This window comes from Epargyreus clarus, unplaced genomic scaffold (assembly GCF_041222505.1).
Source record: "Epargyreus clarus isolate Ecla_fem2 unplaced genomic scaffold, WU_Ecla_fem_2.2 ptg000031l, whole genome shotgun sequence".
NCBI lineage: Eukaryota > Metazoa > Arthropoda > Insecta > Lepidoptera > Hesperiidae > Epargyreus > Epargyreus clarus.
In genome coordinates, this window is record NW_027332236.1 from 5,126,979 (window position 1) to 5,150,465 (window position 23,487).

Below are 23,487 nucleotides of genomic sequence, written 5' to 3' on the forward strand. Positions count from 1 at the left end.
AAATAGCGAGATTGTCTTCGATCTTCGGCTGGAATCGGCGAAATGCTTCTATTTATTTGTTTGTAACTTTGCTGACTATCGTCGGCGGTGATGCAAAGATCCATTGATGTGGTCTAAGCTCGATGTCAGCCCGCTGTCGCACCTCGAGATGGACCCGGGAGGGAGTTTATGTGCTGCGGCGCTGTCCAAATCGCTGAAACAATGTAAACAATCACGGTTTTCCACATTTTACACTCTCTTACAACAATAGCAGATATTCGCAGGGAGACACTACTGACAACTGTCATGTTTTTTATTTCCTTTGTAAAATTATTATCGCCAAAGATAATGAAGTGTTTTAAAATTTAAAAAAAAATATTGCAATAGATTCTCAATAAAAAATGTGAACAAAAAATAATAAAATTGAAAATTTATGTCCAAAAATATTTTAAAATATTTTTATACATTTCAAAACATATGGGAAATGTTCATGACACTTCGGGCGCGCTCGGCCGAGTTCGGGTGGACCGGTAGAAGCTATAGAAGAGTTCGTAGGTAGCTGTCGGAGCTGAGTGGTGTAGGTGGGATGACAGCTTCTGCACACTCGTGGCACGTGACGCGGGTGTTCAGGGTTCGAATCCCCGACCCCCATACTACTGAGTTCCCGCATGCCATGTAGTGCATGGCATGCGAGTAGATATGTAGGTGAATTGAGAGTAGAGTAAGCTGTAAATAGGGTAAGCGAAGTAGTAGAATATAGATAAAGTAATTTAATTAGAAAATAACTATTTTCTCGCCGTATATTTTCTCTACATGACTCACTGAACCATAAAAAAACTAAAATAGCGAGATTGTCTTCGGTCTTCAGGCGGAATCGGCGAAATGCTTCTATTTATTTGTTTGTAACTTTGCTGACTATCGTCGGCGGTGATGCAAAGATCCATTGATGTGGTCTAAGCTCGATGTCAGCCCGCTGTCGCACCTCGAGATGGACCCGGGAGGGAGTTTATGTGCTGCGGCGCTGTCCAAATCGCTGAAACAATGTAAACAATCACGTTTTTCCACATTTTACACTCTCTTACAACAATAGCAGATATTCGCAGGGAGACACTACTGACAACTGTCATGTTTTTTATTTCCTTTGTTAAATTATTATCGCCAAAGATAATGAAGTGTTTTAAAATTTAAAAAAAAATATTGCAATAGATTCTCAATAAAAAATGTGAACAAAAAATAATAAAATTGAAAATTTATGTCCAAAAATATTTTAAAATATTTTTATACATTTCAAAACATATGGGAAATGTTCATGACACTTCGGGCGCGCTCGGCCGAGTTCGGGTGGACCGGTAGAAGCTATAGAAGAGTTCGTAGGTAGCTGTCGGAGCTGAGTGGTGTAGGTGGGATGACAGCTTCTGCACACTCGTGGCACGTGACGCGGGTGTTCAGGGTTCGAATCCCCGACCCCCATACTACTGAGTTCCCGCATGCCATGTAGTGCATGGCATGCGAGTAGATATGTAGGTGAATTGAGAGTAGAGTAAGCTGTAAATAGGGTAAGCGAAGTAGTAGAATATAGATAAAGTAATTTAATTAGAAAATAACTATTTTCTCGCCGTATATTTTCTCTACATGACTCACCGAACCATAAAAAAACTAAAATAGCGAGATTGTCTTCGATCTTCGGCTGGAATCGGCGAAATGCTTCTATTTATTTGTTTGTAACTTTGCTGACTATCGTCGGCGGTGATGCAAAGATCCATTGATGTGGTCTAAGCTCGATGTCAGCCCGCTGTCGCACCTCGAGATGGACCCGGGAGGGAGTTTATGTGCTGCGGCGCTGTCCAAATCGCTGAAACAATGTAAACAATCACGGTTTTCCACATTTTACACTCTCTTACAACAATAGCAGATATTCGCAGGGAGACACTACTGACAACTGTCATGTTTTTTATTTCCTTTGTAAAATTATTATCGCCAAAGATAATGAAGTGTTTTAAAATTTAAAAAAAAATATTGCAATAGATTCTCAATAAAAAATGTGAACAAAAAATAATAAAATTTAAAATTTATGTCCAAAAATATTTTAAAATATTTTTATACATTTCAAAACATATGGGAAATGTTCATGACACTTCGGGCGCGCTCGGCCGAGTTCGGGTGGACCGGTAGAAGCTATAGAAGAGTTCGTAGGTAGCTGTCGGAGCTGAGTGGTGTAGGTGGGATGACAGCTTCTGCACACTCGTGGCACGTGACGCGGGTGTTCAGGGTTCGAATCCCCGACCCCCATACTACTGAGTTCCCGCATGCCATGTAGTGCATGGCATGCGAGTAGATATGTAGGTGAATTGAGAGTAGAGTAAGCTGTAAATAGGGTAAGCGAAGTAGTAGAATATAGATAAAGTAATTTAATTAGAAAATAACTATTTTCTCGCCGTATATTTTCTCTACATGACTCACTGAACCATAAAAAAACTAAAATAGCGAGATTGTCTTCGGTCTTCAGGCAGAATCGGCGAAATGCTTCTATTTATTTGTTTGTAACTTTGCTGACTATCGTCGGCGGTGATGCAAAGATCCATTGATGTGGTCTAAGCTCGATGTCAGCCCGCTGTCGCACCTCGAGATGGACCCGGGAGGGAGTTTATGTGCTGCGGCGCTGTCCAAATCGCTGAAACAATGTAAACAATCACGTTTTTCCACATTTTACACTCTCTTACAACAATAGCAGATATTCGCAGGGAGACACTACTGACAACTGTCATGTTTTTTATTTCCTTTGTTAAATAATTATCGCCAAAGATAATGAAGTGTTTTAAAATTTAAAAAAAAATATTGCAATAGATTCTCAATAAAAAATGTGAACAAAAAATAATAAAATTGAAAATTTATGTCCAAAAATATTTTAAAATATTTTTATACATTTCAAAACATATGGGAAATGTTCATGACACTTCGGGCGCGCTCGGCCGAGTTCGGGTGGACCGGTAGAAGCTATAGAAGAGTTCGTAGGTAGCTGTCGGAGCTGAGTGGTGTAGGTGGGATGACAGCTTCTGCACACTCGTGGCACGTGACGCGGGTGTTCAGGGTTCGAATCCCCGACCCCCATACTACTGAGTTCCCGCATGCCATGTAGTGCATGGCATGCGAGTAGATATGTAGGTGAATTGAGAGTAGAGTAAGCTGTAAATAGGGTAAGCGAAGTAGTAGAATATAGATAAAGTAATTTAATTAGAAAATAACTATTTTCTCGCCGTATATTTTCTCTACATGACTCACCGAACCATAAAAAAACTAAAATAGCGAGATTGTCTTCGATCTTCGGCTGGAATCGGCGAAATGCTTCTATTTATTTGTTTGTAACTTTGCTGACTATCGTCGGCGGTGATGCAAAGATCCATTGATGTGGTCTAAGCTCGATGTCAGCCCGCTGTCGCACCTCGAGATGGACCCGGGAGGGAGTTTATGTGCTGCGGCGCTGTCCAAATCGCTGAAACAATGTAAACAATCACGGTTTTCCACATTTTACACTCTCTTACAACAATAGCAGATATTCGCAGGGAGACACTACTGACAACTGTCATGTTTTTTATTTCCTTTGTTAAATAATTATCGCCAAAGATAATGAAGTGTTTTAAAATTAAAAAAAAAATATTGCAATAGATTCTCAATAAAAAATGTGAACAAAAAATAATAAAATTGAAAATTTATGTCCAAAAATATTTTAAAATATTTTTATACATTTCAAAACATATGGGAAATGTTCATGACACTTCGGGCGCGCTCGGCCGAGTTCGGGTGGACCGGTAGAAGCTATAGAAGAGTTCGTAGGTAGCTGTCGGAGCTGAGTGGTGTAGGTGGGATGACAGCTTCTGCACACTCGTGGCACGTGACGCGGGTGTTCAGGGTTCGAATCCCCGACCCCCATACTACTGAGTTCCCGCATGCCATGTAGTGCATGGCATGCGAGTAGATATGTAGGTGAATTGAGAGTAGAGTAAGCTGTAAATAGGGTAAGCGAAGTAGTAGAATATAGATAAAGTAATTTAATTAGAAAATAACTATTTTCTCGCCGTATATTTTCTCTACATGACTCACCGAACCATAAAAAAACTAAAATAGCGAGATTGTCTTCGATCTTCGGCTGGAATCGGCGAAATGCTTCTATTTATTTGTTTGTAACTTTGCTGACTATCGTCGGCGGTGATGCAAAGATCCATTGATGTGGTCTAAGCTCGATGTCAGCCCGCTGTCGCACCTCGAGATGGACCCGGGAGGGAGTTTATGTGCTGCGGCGCTGTCCAAATCGCTGAAACAATGTAAACAATCACGGTTTTCCACATTTTACACTCTCTTACAACAATAGCAGATATTCGCAGGGAGACACTACTGACAACTGTCATGTTTTTTATTTCCTTTGTAAAATTATTATCGCCAAAGATAATGAAGTGTTTTAAAATTTAAAAAAAAATATTGCAATAGATTCTCAATAAAAAATGTGAACAAAAAATAATAAAATTGAAAATTTATGTCCAAAAATATTTTAAAATATTTTAATACATTTCAAAAATATGGGAAATGTTCATGACACTTCGGGCGCGCTCGGCCGAGTTCGGGTGGACCGGTAGAAGCTATAGAAGAGTTCGTAGGTAGCTGTCGGAGCTGAGTGGTGTAGGTGGGATGACAGCTTCTGCACACTCGTGGCACGTGACGCGGGTGTTCAGGGTTCGAATCCCCGACCCCCATACTACTGAGTTCCCGCATGCCATGTAGTGCATGGCATGCGAGTAGATATGTAGGTGAATTGAGAGTAGAGTAAGCTGTAAATAGGGTAAGCGAAGTAGTAGAATATAGATAAAGTAATTTAATTAGAAAATAACTATTTTCTCGCCGTATATTTTCTCTACATGACTCACTGAACCATAAAAAAACTAAAATAGCGAGATTGTCTTCGGTCTTCAGGCGGAATCGGCGAAATGCTTCTATTTATTTGTTTGTAACTTTGCTGACTATCGTCGGCGGTGATGCAAAGATCCATTGATGTGGTCTAAGCTCGATGTCAGCCCGCTGTCGCACCTCGAGATGGACCCGGGAGGGAGTTTATGTGCTGCGGCGCTGTCCAAATCGCTGAAACAATGTAAACAATCACGTTTTTCCACATTTTACACTCTCTTACAACAATAGCAGATATTCGCAGGGAGACACTACTGACAACTGTCATGTTTTTTATTTCCTTTGTTAAATTATTATCGCCAAAGATAATGAAGTGTTTTAAAATTTAAAAAAAAATATTGCAATAGATTCTCAATAAAAAATGTGAACAAAAAATAATAAAATTGAAAGTTTATGTCCAAAAATATTTTAAAATATTTTTATACATTTCAAAACATATGGGAAATGTTCATGACACTTCGGGCGCGCTCGGCCGAGTTCGGGTGGACCGGTAGAAGCTATAGAAGAGTTCGTAGGTAGCTGTCGGAGCTGAGTGGTGTAGGTGGGATGACAGCTTCTGCACACTCGTGGCACGTGACGCGGGTGTTCAGGGTTCGAATCCCCGACCCCCATACTACTGAGTTCCCGCATGCCATGTAGTGCATGGCATGCGAGTAGATATGTAGGTGAATTGAGAGTAGAGTAAGCTGTAAATAGGGTAAGCGAAGTAGTAGAATATAGATAAAGTAATTTAATTAGAAAATAACTATTTTCTCGCCGTATATTTTCTCTACATGACTCACCGAACCATAAAAAAACTAAAATAGCGAGATTGTCTTCGATCTTCGGCTGGAATCGGCGAAATGCTTCTATTTATTTGTTTGTAACTTTGCTGACTATCGTCGGCGGTGATGCAAAGATCCATTGATGTGGTCTAAGCTCGATGTCAGCCCGCTGTCGCACCTCGAGATGGACCCGGGAGGGAGTTTATGTGCTGCGGCGCTGTCCAAATCGCTGAAACAATGTAAACAATCACGGTTTTCCACATTTTACACTCTCTTACAACAATAGCAGATATTCGCAGGGAGACACTACTGACAACTGTCATGTTTTTTATTTCCTTTGTAAAATTATTATCGCCAAAGATAATGAAGTGTTTTAAAATTTAAAAAAAAATATTGCAATAGATTCTCAATAAAAAATGTGAACAAAAAATAATAAAATTGAAAATTTATGTCCAAAAATATTTTAAAATATTTTTATACATTTCAAAACATATGGGAAATGTTCATGACACTTCGGGCGCGCTCGGCCGAGTTCGGGTGGACCGGTAGAAGCTATAGAAGAGTTCGTAGGTAGCTGTCGGAGCTGAGTGGTGTAGGTGGGATGACAGCTTCTGCACACTCGTGGCACGTGACGCGGGTGTTCAGGGTTCGAATCCCCGACCCCCATACTACTGAGTTCCCGCATGCCATGTAGTGCATGGCATGCGAGTAGATATGTAGGTGAATTGAGAGTAGAGTAAGCTGTAAATAGGGTAAGCGAAGTAGTAGAATATAGATAAAGTAATTTAATTAGAAAATAACTATTTTCTCGCCGTATATTTTCTCTACATGACTCACTGAACCATAAAAAAACTAAAATAGCGAGATTGTCTTCGGTCTTCAGGCGGAATCGGCGAAATGCTTCTATTTATTTGTTTGTAACTTTGCTGACTATCGTCGGCGGTGATGCAAAGATCCATTGATGTGGTCTAAGCTCGATGTCAGCCCGCTGTCGCACCTCGAGATGGACCCGGGAGGGAGTTTATGTGCTGCGGCGCTGTCCAAATCGCTGAAACAATGTAAACAATCACGTTTTTCCACATTTTACACTCTCTTACAACAATAGCAGATATTCGCAGGGAGACACTACTGACAACTGTCATGTTTTTTATTTCCTTTGTTAAATAATTATCGCCAAAGATAATGAAGTGTTTTAAAATTTAAAAAAAAATATTGCAATAGATTCTCAATAAAAAATGTGAACAAAAAATAATAAAATTGAAAATTTATGTCCAAAAATATTTTAAAATATTTTTATACATTTCAAAACATATGGGAAATGTTCATGACACTTCGGGCGCGCTCGGCCGAGTTCGGGTGGACCGGTAGAAGCTATAGAAGAGTTCGTAGGTAGCTGTCGGAGCTGAGTGGTGTAGGTGGGATGACAGCTTCTGCACACTCGTGGCACGTGACGCGGGTGTTCAGGGTTCGAATCCCCGACCCCCATACTACTGAGTTCCCGCATGCCATGTAGTGCATGGCATGCGAGTAGATATGTAGGTGAATTGAGAGTAGAATAAGCTGTAAATAGGGTAAGCGAAGTAGTAGAATATAGATAAAGTAATTTAATTAGAAAATAACTATTTTCTCGCCGTATATTTTCTCTACATGACTCACCGAACCATAAAAAAACTAAAATAGCGAGATTGTCTTCGATCTTCGGCTGGAATCGGCGAAATGCTTCTATTTATTTGTTTGTAACTTTGCTGACTATAGTCGGCGGTGATGCAAAGATCCATTGATGTGGTCTAAGCTCGATGTCAGCCCGCTGTCGCACCTCGAGATGGACCCGGGAGGGAGTTTATGTGCTGCGGCGCTGTCCAAATCGCTGAAACAATGTAAACAATCACGGTTTTCCACATTTTACACTCTCTTACAACAATAGCAGATATTCGCAGGGAGACACTACTGACAACTGTCATGTTTTTTATTTCCTTTGTAAAATTATTATCGCCAAAGATAATGAAGTGTTTTAAAATTTAAAAAAAAATATTGCAATAGATTCTCAATAAAAAATGTGAACAAAAAATAATAAAATTGAAAATTTATGTCCAAAAATATTTTAAAATATTTTTATACATTTCAAAACATATGGGAAATGTTCATGACACTTCGGGCGCGCTCGGCCGAGTTCGGGTGGACCGGTAGAAGCTATAGAAGAGTTCGTAGGTAGCTGTCGGAGCTGAGTGGTGTAGGTGGGATGACAGCTTCTGCACACTCGTGGCACGTGACGCGGGTGTTCAGGGTTCGAATCCCCGACCCCCATACTACTGAGTTCCCGCATGCCATGTAGTGCATGGCATGCGAGTAGATATGTAGGTGAATTGAGAGTAGAGTAAGCTGTAAATAGGGTAAGCGAAGTAGTAGAATATAGATAAAGTAATTTAATTAGAAAATAACTATTTTCTCGCCGTATATTTTCTCTACATGACTCACCGAACCATAAAAAAACTAAAATAGCGAGATTGTCTTCGATCTTCGGCTGGAATCGGCGAAATGCTTCTATTTATTTGTTTGTAACTTTGCTGACTATCGTCGGCGGTGATGCAAAGATCCATTGATGTGGTCTAAGCTCGATGTCAGCCCGCTGTCGCACCTCGAGATGGACCCGGGAGGGAGTTTATGTGCTGCGGCGCTGTCCAAATCGCTGAAACAATGTAAACAATCACGGTTTTCCACATTTTACACTCTCTTACAACAATAGCAGATATTCGCAGGGAGACACTACTGACAACTGTCATGTTTTTTATTTCCTTTGTAAAATTATTATCGCCAAAGATAATGAAGTGTTTTAAAATTTAAAAAAAAATATTGCAATAGATTCTCAATAAAAAATGTGAACAAAAAATAATAAAATTGAAAATTTATGTCCAAAAATATTTTAAAATATTTTTATACATTTCAAAAATATGGGAAATGTTCATGACACTTCGGGCGCGCTCGGCCGAGTTCGGGTGGACCGGTAGAAGCTATAGAAGAGTTCGTAGGTAGCTGTCGGAGCTGAGTGGTGTAGGTGGGATGACAGCTTCTGCACACTCGTGGCACGTGACGCGGGTGTTCAGGGTTCGAATCCCCGACCCCCATACTACTGAGTTCCCGCATGCCATGTAGTGCATGGCATGCGAGTAGATATGTAGGTGAATTGAGAGTAGAGTAAGCTGTAAATAGGGTAAGCGAAGTAGTAGAATATAGATAAAGTAATTTAATTAGAAAATAACTATTTTCTCGCCGTATATTTTCTCTACATGACTCACTGAACCATAAAAAAACTAAAATAGCGAGATTGTCTTCGGTCTTCAGGCGGAATCGGCGAAATGCTTCTATTTATTTGTTTGTAACTTTGCTGACTATCGTCGGCGGTGATGCAAAGATCCATTGATGTGGTCTAAGCTCGATGTCAGCCCGCTGTCGCACCTCGAGATGGACCCGGGAGGGAGTTTATGTGCTGCGGCGCTGTCCAAATCGCTGAAACAATGTAAACAATCACGTTTTTCCACATTTTACACTCTCTTACAACAATAGCAGATATTCGCAGGGAGACACTACTGACAACTGTCATGTTTTTTATTTCCTTTGTTAAATTATTATCGCCAAAGATAATGAAGTGTTTTAAAATTTAAAAAAAAATATTGCAATAGATTCTCAATAAAAAATGTGAACAAAAAATAATAAAATTGAAAATTTATGTCCAAAAATATTTTAAAATATTTTTATACATTTCAAAACATATGGGAAATGTTCATGACACTTCGGGCGCGCTCGGCCGAGTTCGGGTGGACCGGTAGAAGCTATAGAAGAGTTCGTAGGTAGCTGTCGGAGCTGAGTGGTGTAGGTGGGATGACAGCTTCTGCACACTCGTGGCACGTGACGCGGGTGTTCAGGGTTCGAATCCCCGACCCCCATACTACTGAGTTCCCGCATGCCATGTAGTGCATGGCATGCGAGTAGATATGTAGGTGAATTGAGAGTAGAGTAAGCTGTAAATAGGGTAAGCGAAGTAGTAGAATATAGATAAAGTAATTTAATTAGAAAATAACTATTTTCTCGCCGTATATTTTCTCTACATGACTCACCGAACCATAAAAAAACTAAAATAGCGAGATTGTCTTCGATCTTCGGCTGGAATCGGCGAAATGCTTCTATTTATTTGTTTGTAACTTTGCTGACTATCGTCGGCGGTGATGCAAAGATCCATTGATGTGGTCTAAGCTCGATGTCAGCCCGCTGTCGCACCTCGAGATGGACCCGGGAGGGAGTTTATGTGCTGCGGCGCTGTCCAAATCGCTGAAACAATGTAAACAATCACGGTTTTCCACATTTTACACTCTCTTACAACAATAGCAGATATTCGCAGGGAGACACTACTGACAACTGTCATGTTTTTTATTTCCTTTGTAAAATTATTATCGCCAAAGATAATGAAGTGTTTTAAAATTTAAAAAAAAATATTGCAATAGATTCTCAATAAAAAATGTGAACAAAAAATAATAAAATTTAAAATTTATGTCCAAAAATATTTTAAAATATTTTTATACATTTCAAAACATATGGGAAATGTTCATGACACTTCGGGCGCGCTCGGCCGAGTTCGGGTGGACCGGTAGAAGCTATAGAAGAGTTCGTAGGTAGCTGTCGGAGCTGAGTGGTGTAGGTGGGATGACAGCTTCTGCACACTCGTGGCACGTGACGCGGGTGTTCAGGGTTCGAATCCCCGACCCCCATACTACTGAGTTCCCGCATGCCATGTAGTGCATGGCATGCGAGTAGATATGTAGGTGAATTGAGAGTAGAGTAAGCTGTAAATAGGGTAAGCGAAGTAGTAGAATATAGATAAAGTAATTTAATTAGAAAATAACTATTTTCTCGCCGTATATTTTCTCTACATGACTCACTGAACCATAAAAAAACTAAAATAGCGAGATTGTCTTCGGTCTTCAGGCGGAATCGGCGAAATGCTTCTATTTATTTGTTTGTAACTTTGCTGACTATCGTCAGCGGTGATGCAAAGATCCATTGATGTGGTCTAAGCTCGATGTCAGCCCGCTGTCGCACCTCGAGATGGACCCGGGAGGGAGTTTATGTGCTGCGGCGCTGTCCAAATCGCTGAAACAATGTAAACAATCACGGTTTTCCACATTTTACACTCTCTTACAACAATAGCAGATATTCGCAGGGAGACACTACTGACAACTGTCATGTTTTTTATTTCCTTTGTAAAATTATTATCGCCAAAGATAATGAAGTGTTTTAAAATTTAAAAAAAAATATTGCAATAGATTCTCAATAAAAAATGTGAACAAAAAATAATAAAATTGAAAATTTATGTCCAAAAATATTTTAAAATATTTTTATACATTTCAAAACATATGGGAAATGTTCATGACACTTCGGGCGCGCTCGGCCGAGTTCGGGTGGACCGGTAGAAGCTATAGAAGAGTTCGTAGGTAGCTGTCGGAGCTGAGTGGTGTAGGTGGGATGACAGCTTCTGCACACTCGTGGCACGTGACGCGGGTGTTCAGGGTTCGAATCCCCGACCCCCATACTACTGAGTTCCCGCATGCCATGTAGTGCATGGCATGCGAGTAGATATGTAGGTGAATTGAGAGTAGAGTAAGCTGTAAATAGGGTAAGCGAAGTAGTAGAATATAGATAAAGTAATTTAATTAGAAAATAACTATTTTCTCGCCGTATATTTTCTCTACATGACTCACTGAACCATAAAAAAACTAAAATAGCGAGATTGTCTTCGGTCTTCAGGCGGAATCGGCGAAATGCTTCTATTTATTTGTTTGTAACTTTGCTGACTATCGTCAGCGGTGATGCAAAGATCCATTGATGTGGTCTAAGCTCGATGTCAGCCCGCTGTCGCACCTCGAGATGGACCCGGGAGGGAGTTTATGTGCTGCGGCGCTGTCCAAATCGCTGAAACAATGTAAACAATCACGGTTTTCCACATTTTACACTCTCTTACAACAATAGCAGATATTCGCAGGGAGACACTACTGACAACTGTCATGTTTTTTATTTCCTTTGTAAAATTATTATCGCCAAAGATAATGAAGTGTTTTAAAATTTAAAAAAAAATATTGCAATAGATTCTCAATAAAAAATGTGAACAAAAAATAATAAAATTGAAAATTTATGTCCAAAAATATTTTAAAATATTTTTATACATTTCAAAACATATGGGAAATGTTCATGACACTTCGGGCGCGCTCGGCCGAGTTCGGGTGGACCGGTAGAAGCTATAGAAGAGTTCGTAGGTAGCTGTCGGAGCTGAGTGGTGTAGGTGGGATGACAGCTTCTGCACACTCGTGGCACGTGACGCGGGTGTTCAGGGTTCGAATCCCCGACCCCCATACTACTGAGTTCCCGCATGCCATGTAGTGCATGGCATGCGAGTAGATATGTAGGTGAATTGAGAGTAGAGTAAGCTGTAAATAGGGTAAGCGAAGTAGTAGAATATAGATAAAGTAATTTAATTAGAAAATAACTATTTTCTCGCCGTATATTTTCTCTACATGACTCACTGAACCATAAAAAAACTAAAATAGCGAGATTGTCTTCGGTCTTCAGGCGGAATCGGCGAAATGCTTCTATTTATTTGTTTGTAACTTTGCTGACTATCGTCAGCGGTGATGCAAAGATCCATTGATGTGGTCTAAGCTCGATGTCAGCCCGCTGTCGCACCTCGAGATGGACCCGGGAGGGAGTTTATGTGCTGCGGCGCTGTCCAAATCGCTGAAACAATGTAAACAATCACGGTTTTCCACATTTTACACTCTCTTACAACAATAGCAGATATTCGCAGGGAGACACTACTGACAACTGTCATGTTTTTTATTTCCTTTGTAAAATTATTATCGCCAAAGATAATGAAGTGTTTTAAAATTTAAAAAAAAATATTGCAATAGATTCTCAATAAAAAATGTGAACAAAAAATAATAAAATTGAAAATTTATGTCCAAAAATATTTTAAAATATTTTTATACATTTCAAAACATATGGGAAATGTTCATGACACTTCGGGCGCGCTCGGCCGAGTTCGGGTGGACCGGTAGAAGCTATAGAAGAGTTCGTAGGTAGCTGTCGGAGCTGAGTGGTGTAGGTGGGATGACAGCTTCTGCACACTCGTGGCACGTGACGCGGGTGTTCAGGGTTCGAATCCCCGACCCCCATACTACTGAGTTCCCGCATGCCATGTAGTGCATGGCATGCGAGTAGATATGTAGGTGAATTGAGAGTAGAGTAAGCTGTAAATAGGGTAAGCGAAGTAGTAGAATATAGATAAAGTAATTTAATTAGAAAATAACTATTTTCTCGCCGTATATTTTCTCTACATGACTCACCGAACCATAAAAAAACTAAAATAGCGAGATTGTCTTCGATCTTCGGCTGGAATCGGCGAAATGCTTCTATTTATTTGTTTGTAACTTTGCTGACTATAGTCGGCGGTGATGCAAAGATCCATTGATGTGGTCTAAGCTCGATGTCAGCCCGCTGTCGCACCTCGAGATGGACCCGGGAGGGAGTTTATGTGCTGCGGCGCTGTCCAAATCGCTGAAACAATGTAAACAATCACGGTTTTCCACATTTTACACTCTCTTACAACAATAGCAGATATTCGCAAGGAGACACTACTGACAACTGTCATGTTTTTTATTTCCTTTGTAAAATTATTATCGCCAAAGATAATGAAGTGTTTTAAAATTTAAAAAAAAATATTGCAATAGATTCTCAATAAAAAATGTGAACAAAAAATAATAAAATTGAAAATTTATGTCCAAAAATATTTTAAAATATTTTTATACATTTCAAAACATATGGGAAATGTTCATGACACTTCGGGCGCGCTCGGCCGAGTTCGGGTGGACCGGTAGAAGCTATAGAAGAGTTCGTAGGTAGCTGTCGGAGCTGAGTGGTGTAGGTGGGATGACAGCTTCTGCACACTCGTGGCACGTGACGCGGGTGTTCAGGGTTCGAATCCCCGACCCCCATACTACTGAGTTCCCGCATGCCATGTAGTGCATGGCATGCGAGTAGATATGTAGGTGAATTGAGAGTAGAGTAAGCTGTAAATAGGGTAAGCGAAGTAGTAGAATATAGATAAAGTAATTTAATTAGAAAATAACTATTTTCTCGCCGTATATTTTCTCTACATGACTCACTGAACCATAAAAAAACTAAAATAGCGAGATTGTCTTCGATCTTCGGCTGGAATCGGCGAAATGCTTCTATTTATTTGTTTGTAACTTTGCTGACTATCGTCGGCGGTGATGCAAAGATCCATTGATGTGGTCTAAGCTCGATGTCAGCCCGCTGTCGCACCTCGAGATGGACCCGGGAGGGAGTTTATGTGCTGCGGCGCTGTCCAAATCGCTGAAACAATGTAAACAATCACGTTTTTCCACATTTTACACTCTCTTACAACAATAGCAGATATTCGCAGGGAGACACTACTGACAACTGTCATGTTTTTTATTTCCTTTGTTAAATAATTATCGCCAAAGATAATGAAGTGTTTTAAAATTTAAAAAAAAATATTGCAATAGATTCTCAATAAAAAATGTGAACAAAAAATAATAAAATTGAAAATTTATGTCCAAAAATATTTTAAAACATTTTTTAAACATTTCGAAACATATGGGAAATGTTCATGACACTTCGGGCGCGCTCGGCCGAGTTCGGGTGGACCGGTAGAAGCTATAGAAGAGTTCGTAGGTAGCTGTCGGAGCTGAGTGGTGTAGGTGGGATGACAGCTTCTGCACACTCGTGGCACGTGACGCGGGTGTTCAGGGTTCGAATCCCCGACCCCCATACTACTGAGTTCCCGCATGCCATGTAGTGCATGGCATGCGAGTAGATATGTAGGTGAATTGAGAGTAGAGTAAGCTGTAAATAGGGTAAGCGAAGTAGTAGAATATAGATAAAGTAATTTAATTAGAAAATAACTATTTTCTCGCCGTATATTTTCTCTACATGACTCACCGAACCATAAAAAAACTAAAATAGCGAGATTGTCTTCGATCTTCGGCTGGAATCGGCGAAATGCTTCTATTTATTTGTTTGTAACTTTGCTGACTATCGTCGGCGGTGATGCAAAGATCCATTGATGTGGTCTAAGCTCGATGTCAGCCCGCTGTCGCACCTCGAGATGGACCCGGGAGGGAGTTTATGTGCTGCGGCGCTGTCCAAATCGCTGAAACAATGTAAACAATCACGGTTTTCCACATTTTACACTCTCTTACAACAATAGCAGATATTCGCAGGGAGACACTACTGACAACTGTCATGTTTTTTATTTCCTTTGTTAAATAATTATCGCCAAAGATAATGAAGTGTTTTAAAATTTAAAAAAAAATATTGCAATAGATTCTCAATAAAAAATGTGAACAAAAAATAATAAAATTGAAAATTTATGTCCAAAAATATTTTAAAATATTTTTATACATTTCAAAACATATGGGAAATGTTCATGACACTTCGGGCGCGCTCGGCCGAGTTCGGGTGGACCGGTAGAAGCTATAGAAGAGTTCGTAGGTAGCTGTCGGAGCTGAGTGGTGTAGGTGGGATGACAGCTTCTGCACACTCGTGGCACGTGACGCGGGTGTTCAGGGTTCGAATCCCCGACCCCCATACTACTGAGTTCCCACATGCCATGTAGTGCATGGCATGCGAGTAGATATGTAGGTGAATTGAGAGTAGAGTAAGCTGTAAATAGGGTAAGCGAAGTAGTAGAATATAGATAAAGTAATTTAATTAGAAAATAACTATTTTCTCGCCGTATATTTTCTCTACATGACTCACCGAACCATAAAAAAACTAAAATAGCGAGATTGTCTTCGATCTTCGGCTGGAATCGGCGAAATGCTTCTATTTATTTGTTTGTAACTTTGCTGACTATCGTCGGCGGTGATGCAAAGATCCATTGATGTGGTCTAAGCTCGATGTCAGCCCGCTGTCGCACCTCGAGATGGACCCGGGAGGGAGTTTATGTGCTGCGGCGCTGTCCAAATCGCTGAAACAATGTAAACAATCACGGTTTTCCACATTTTACACTCTCTTACAACAATAGCAGATATTCGCAGGGAGACACTACTGACAACTGTCATGTTTTTTATTTCCTTTGTAAAATTATTATCGCCAAAGATAATGAAGTGTTTTAAAATTTAAAAAAAAATATTGCAATAGATTCTCAATAAAAAATGTGAACAAAAAATAATAAAATTGAAAATTTATGTCCAAAAATATTTTAAAATATTTTAATACATTTCAAAAATATGGGAAATGTTCATGACACTTCGGGCGCGCTCGGCCGAGTTCGGGTGGACCGGTAGAAGCTATAGAAGAGTTCGTAGGTAGCTGTCGGAGCTGAGTGGTGTAGGTGGGATGACAGCTTCTGCACACTCGTGGCACGTGACGCGGGTGTTCAGGGTTCGAATCCCCGACCCCCATACTACTGAGTTCCCGCATGCCATGTAGTGCATGGCATGCGAGTAGATATGTAGGTGAATTGAGAGTAGAGTAAGCTGTAAATAGGGTAAGCGAAGTAGTAGAATATAGATAAAGTAATTTAATTAGAAAATAACTATTTTCTCGCCGTATATTTTCTCTACATGACTCACTGAACCATAAAAAAACTAAAATAGCGAGATTGTCTTCGGTCTTCAGGCGGAATCGGCGAAATGCTTCTATTTATTTGTTTGTAACTTTGCTGACTATCGTCGGCGGTGATGCAAAGATCCATTGATGTGGTCTAAGCTCGATGTCAGCCCGCTGTCGCACCTCGAGATGGACCCGGGAGGGAGTTTATGTGCTGCGGCGCTGTCCAAATCGCTGAAACAATGTAAACAATCACGTTTTTCCACATTTTACACTCTCTTACAACAATAGCAGATATTCGCAGGGAGACACTACTGACAACTGTCATGTTTTTTATTTCCTTTGTTAAATTATTATCGCCAAAGATAATGAAGTGTTTTAAAATTTAAAAAAAAATATTGCAATAGATTCTCAATAAAAAATGTGAACAAAAAATAATAAAATTGAAAATTTATGTCCAAAAATATTTTAAAATATTTTTATACATTTCAAAACATATGGGAAATGTTCATGACACTTCGGGCGCGCTCGGCCGAGTTCGGGTGGACCGGTAGAAGCTATAGAAGAGTTCGTAGGTAGCTGTCGGAGCTGAGTGGTGTAGGTGGGATGACAGCTTCTGCACACTCGTGGCACGTGACGCGGGTGTTCAGGGTTCGAATCCCCGACCCCCATACTACTGAGTTCCCGCATGCCATGTAGTGCATGGCATGCGAGTAGATATGTAGGTGAATTGAGAGTAGAGTAAGCTGTAAATAGGGTAAGCGAAGTAGTAGAATATAGATAAAGTAATTTAATTAGAAAATAACTATTTTCTCGCCGTATATTTTCTCTACATGACTCACCGAACCATAAAAAAACTAAAATAGCGAGATTGTCTTCGATCTTCGGCTGGAATCGGCGAAATGCTTCTATTTATTTGTTTGTAACTTTGCTGACTATCGTCGGCGGTGATGCAAAGATCCATTGATGTGGTCTAAGCTCGATGTCAGCCCGCTGTCGCACCTCGAGATGGACCCGGGAGGGAGTTTATGTGCTGCGGCGCTGTCCAAATCGCTGAAACAATGTAAACAATCACGGTTTTCCACATTTTACACTCTCTTACAACAATAGCAGATATTCGCAGGGAGACACTACTGACAACTGTCATGTTTTTTATTTCCTTTGTAAAATTATTATCGCCAAAGATAATGAAGTGTTTTAAAATTTAAAAAAAAATATTGCAATAGATTCTCAATAAAAAATGTGAACAAAAAATAATAAAATTGAAAATTTATGTCCAAAAATATTTTAAAATATTTTTATACATTTCAAAACATATGGGAAATGTTCATGACACTTCGGGCGCGCTCGGCCGAGTTCGGGTGGACCGGTAGAAGCTATAGAAGAGTTCGTAGGTAGCTGTCGGAGCTGAGTGGTGTAGGTGGGATGACAGCTTCTGCACACTCGTGGCACGTGACGCGGGTGTTCAGGGTTCGAATCCCCGACCCCCATACTACTGAGTTCCCGCATGCCATGTAGTGCATGGCATGCGAGTAGATATGTAGGTGAATTGAGAGTAGAGTAAGCTGTAAATAGGGTAAGCGAAGTAGTAGAATATAGATAAAGTAATTTAATTAGAAAATAACTATTTTCTCGCCGTATATTTTCTCTACATGACTCACCGAACCATAAAAAAACTAAAATAGCGAGATTGTCTTCGATCTTCGGCTGGAATCGGCGAAATGCTTCTATTTATTTGTTTGTAACTTTGCTGACTATCGTCGGCGGTGATGCAAAGATCCATTGATGTGGTCTAAGCTCGATGTCAGCCCGCTGTCGCACCTCGAGATGGACCCGGGAGGGAGTTTATGTGCTGCGGCGCTGTCCAAATCGCTGAAACAATGTAAACAATCACGGTTTTCCACATTTTACACTCTCTTACAACAATAGCAGATATTCGCAGGGAGACACTACTGACAACTGTCATGTTTTTTATTTCCTTTGTAAAATTATTATCGCCAAAGATAATGAAGTGTTTTAAAATTTAAAAAAAAATATTGCAATAGATTCTCAATAAAAAATGTGAACAAAAAATAATAAAATTGAAAATTTATGTCCAAAAATATTTTAAAATATTTTTATACATTTCAAAACATATGGGAAATGTTCATGACACTTCGGGCGCGCTCGGCCGAGTTCGGGTGGACCGGTAGAAGCTATAGAAGAGTTCGTAGGTAGCTGTCGGAGCTGAGTGGTGTAGGTGGGATGACAGCTTCTGCACACTCGTGGCACGTGACGCGGGTGTTCAGGGTTCGAATCCCCGACCCCCATACTACTGAGTTCCCGCATGCCATGTAGTGCATGGCATGCGAGTAGATATGTAGGTGAATTGAGAGTAGAGTAAGCTGTAAATAGGGTAAGCGAAGTAGTAGAATATAGATAAAGTAATTTAATTAGAAAATAACTATTTTCTCGCCGTATATTTTCTCTACATGACTCACTGAACCATAAAAAAACTAAAATAGCGAGATTGTCTTCGGTCTTCAGGCGGAATCGGCGAAATGCTTCTATTTATTTGTTTGTAACTTTGCTGACTATCGTCGGCGGTGATGCAAAGATCCATTGATGTGGTCTAAGCTCGATGTCAGCCCGCTGTCGCACCTCGAGATGGACCCGGGAGGGAGTTTATGTGCTGCGGCGCTGTCCAAATCGCTGAAACAATGTAAACAATCACGTTTTTCCACATTTTACACTCTCTTACAACAATAGCAGATATTCGCAGGGAGACACTACTGACAACTGTCATGTTTTTTATTTCCTTTGTTAAATAATTATCGCCAAAGATAATGAAGTGTTTTAAAATTTAAAAAAAAATATTGCAATAGATTCTCAATAAAAAATGTGAACAAAAAATAATAAAATTGAAAATTTATGTCCAAAAATATTTTAAAATATTTTTATACATTTCAAAACATATGGGAAATGTTCATGACACTTCGGGCGCGCTCGGCCGAGTTCGGGTGGACCGGTAGAAGCTATAGAAGAGTTCGTAGGTAGCTGTCGGAGCTGAGTGGTGTAGGTGGGATGACAGCTTCTGCACACTCGTGGCACGTGACGCGGGTGTTCAGGGTTCGAATCCCCGACCCCCATACTACTGAGTTCCCGCATGCCATGTAGTGCATGGCATGCGAGTAGATATGTAGGTGAATTGAGAGTAGAATAAGCTGTAAATAGGGTAAGCGAAGTAGTAGAATATAGATAAAGTAATTTAATTAGAAAATAACTATTTTCTCGCCGTATATTTTCTCTACATGACTCACCGAACCATAAAAAAACTAAAATAGCGAGATTGTCTTCGATCTTCGGCTGGAATCGGCGAAATGCTTCTATTTATTTGTTTGTAACTTTGCTGACTATAGTCGGCGGTGATGCAAAGATCCATTGATGTGGTCTAAGCTCGATGTCAGCCCGCTGTCGCACCTCGAGATGGACCCGGGAGGGAGTTTATGTGCTGCGGCGCTGTCCAAATCGCTGAAACAATGTAAACAATCACGGTTTTCCACATTTTACACTCTCTTACAACAATAGCAGATATTCGCAGGGAGACACTACTGACAACTGTCATGTTTTTTATTTCCTTTGTAAAATTATTATCGCCAAAGATAATGAAGTGTTTTAAAATTTAAAAAAAAATATTGCAATAGATTCTCAATAAAAAATGTGAACAAAAAATAATAAAATTGAAAATTTATGTCCAAAAATATTTTAAAATATTTTTATACATTTCAAAACATATGGGAAATGTTCATGACACTTCGGGCGCGCTCGGCCGAGTTCGGGTGGACCGGTAGAAGCTATAGAAGAGTTCGTAGGTAGCTGTCGGAGCTGAGTGGTGTAGGTGGGATGACAGCTTCTGCACACTCGTGGCACGTGACGCGGGTGTTCAGGGTTCGAATCCCCGACCCCCATACTACTGAGTTCCCGCATGCCATGTAGTGCATGGCATGCGAGTAGATATGTAGGTGAATTGAGAGTAGAGTAAGCTGTAAATAGGGTAAGCGAAGTAGTAGAATATAGATAAAGTAATTTAATTAGAAAATAACTATTTTCTCGCCGTATATTTTCTCTACATGACTCACCGAACCATAAAAAAACTAAAATAGCGAGATTGTCTTCGATCTTCGGCTGGAATCGGCGAAATGCTTCTATTTATTTGTTTGTAACTTTGCTGACTATCGTCGGCGGTGATGCAAAGATCCATTGATGTGGTCTAAGCTCGATGTCAGCCCGCTGTCGCACCTCGAGATGGACCCGGGAGGGAGTTTATGTGCTGCGGCGCTGTCCAAATCGCTGAAACAATGTAAACAATCACGGTTTTCCACATTTTACACTCTCTTACAACAATAGCAGATATTCGCAGGGAGACACTACTGACAACTGTCATGTTTTTTATTTCCTTTGTAAAATTATTATCGCCAAAGATAATGAAGTGTTTTAAAATTTAAAAAAAAATATTGCAATAGATTCTCAATAAAAAATGTGAACAAAAAATAATAAAATTGAAAATTTATGTCCAAAAATATTTTAAAATATTTTTATACATTTCAAAAATATGGGAAATGTTCATGACACTTCGGGCGCGCTCGGCCGAGTTCGGGTGGACCGGTAGAAGCTATAGAAGAGTTCGTAGGTAGCTGTCGGAGCTGAGTGGTGTAGGTGGGATGACAGCTTCTGCACACTCGTGGCACGTGACGCGGGTGTTCAGGGTTCGAATCCCCGACCCCCATACTACTGAGTTCCCGCATGCCATGTAGTGCATGGCATGCGAGTAGATATGTAGGTGAATTGAGAGTAGAGTAAGCTGTAAATAGGGTAAGCGAAGTAGTAGAATATAGATAAAGTAATTTAATTAGAAAATAACTATTTTCTCGCCGTATATTTTCTCTACATGACTCACTGAACCATAAAAAAACTAAAATAGCGAGATTGTCTTCGGTCTTCAGGCGGAATCGGCGAAATGCTTCTATTTATTTGTTTGTAACTTTGCTGACTATCGTCGGCGGTGATGCAAAGATCCATTGATGTGGTCTAAGCTCGATGTCAGCCCGCTGTCGCACCTCGAGATGGACCCGGGAGGGAGTTTATGTGCTGCGGCGCTGTCCAAATCGCTGAAACAATGTAAACAATCACGTTTTTCCACATTTTACACTCTCTTACAACAATAGCAGATATTCGCAGGGAGACACTACTGACAACTGTCATGTTTTTTATTTCCTTTGTTAAATTATTATCGCCAAAGATAATGAAGTGTTTTAAAATTTAAAAAAAAATATTGCAATAGATTCTCAATAAAAAATGTGAACAAAAAATAATAAAATTGAAAATTTATGTCCAAAAATATTTTAAAATATTTTTATACATTTCAAAACATATGGGAAATGTTCATGACACTTCGGGCGCGCTCGGCCGAGTTCGGGTGGACCGGTAGAAGCTATAGAAGAGTTCGTAGGTAGCTGTCGGAGCTGAGTGGTGTAGGTGGGATGACAGCTTCTGCACACTCGTGGCACGTGACGCGGGTGTTCAGGGTTCGAATCCCCGACCCCCATACTACTGAGTTCCCGCATGCCATGTAGTGCATGGCATGCGAGTAGATATGTAGGTGAATTGAGAGTAGAGTAAGCTGTAAATAGGGTAAGCGAAGTAGTAGAATATAGATAAAGTAATTTAATTAGAAAATAACTATTTTCTCGCCGTATATTTTCTCTACATGACTCACCGAACCATAAAAAAACTAAAATAGCGAGATTGTCTTCGATCTTCGGCTGGAATCGGCGAAATGCTTCTATTTATTTGTTTGTAACTTTGCTGACTATCGTCGGCGGTGATGCAAAGATCCATTGATGTGGTCTAAGCTCGATGTCAGCCCGCTGTCGCACCTCGAGATGGACCCGGGAGGGAGTTTATGTGCTGCGGCGCTGTCCAAATCGCTGAAACAATGTAAACAATCACGGTTTTCCACATTTTACACTCTCTTACAACAATAGCAGATATTCGCAGGGAGACACTACTGACAACTGTCATGTTTTTTATTTCCTTTGTAAAATTATTATCGCCAAAGATAATGAAGTGTTTTAAAATTTAAAAAAAAATATTGCAATAGATTCTCAATAAAAAATGTGAACAAAAAATAATAAAATTTAAAATTTATGTCCAAAAATATTTTAAAATATTTTTATACATTTCAAAACATATGGGAAATGTTCATGACACTTCGGGCGCGCTCGGCCGAGTTCGGGTGGACCGGTAGAAGCTATAGAAGAGTTCGTAGGTAGCTGTCGGAGCTGAGTGGTGTAGGTGGGATGACAGCTTCTGCACACTCGTGGCACGTGACGCGGGTGTTCAGGGTTCGAATCCCCGACCCCCATACTACTGAGTTCCCGCATGCCATGTAGTGCATGGCATGCGAGTAGATATGTAGGTGAATTGAGAGTAGAGTAAGCTGTAAATAGGGTAAGCGAAGTAGTAGAATATAGATAAAGTAATTTAATTAGAAAATAACTATTTTCTCGCCGTATATTTTCTCTACATGACTCACTGAACCATAAAAAAACTAAAATAGCGAGATTGTCTTCGGTCTTCAGGCGGAATCGGCGAAATGCTTCTATTTATTTGTTTGTAACTTTGCTGACTATCGTCAGCGGTGATGCAAAGATCCATTGATGTGGTCTAAGCTCGATGTCAGCCCGCTGTCGCACCTCGAGATGGACCCGGGAGGGAGTTTATGTGCTGCGGCGCTGTCCAAATCGCTGAAACAATGTAAACAATCACGGTTTTCCACATTTTACACTCTCTTACAACAATAGCAGATATTCGCAGGGAGACACTACTGACAACTGTCATGTTTTTTATTTCCTTTGTAAAATTATTATCGCCAAAGATAATGAAGTGTTTTAAAATTTAAAAAAAAATATTGCAATAGATTCTCAATAAAAAATGTGAACAAAAAATAATAAAATTGAAAATTTATGTCCAAAAATATTTTAAAATATTTTTATACATTTCAAAACATATGGGAAATGTTCATGACACTTCGGGCGCGCTCGGCCGAGTTCGGGTGGACCGGTAGAAGCTATAGAAGAGTTCGTAGGTAGCTGTCGGAGCTGAGTGGTGT

The 23,487-nt window shown here is 40.0% G+C and overlaps 1 long non-coding RNA gene across 2 annotated transcripts in view; it reads right to left on the minus strand.

Moving 5' to 3' along the window:
- LOC140754726 (uncharacterized) overlaps window positions 1-23,487 on the minus strand; it is a 188,230-nt gene that overhangs the window by 112,117 nt on the left and 52,626 nt on the right. The gene's annotated exons all lie outside the window — the stretch shown is intronic.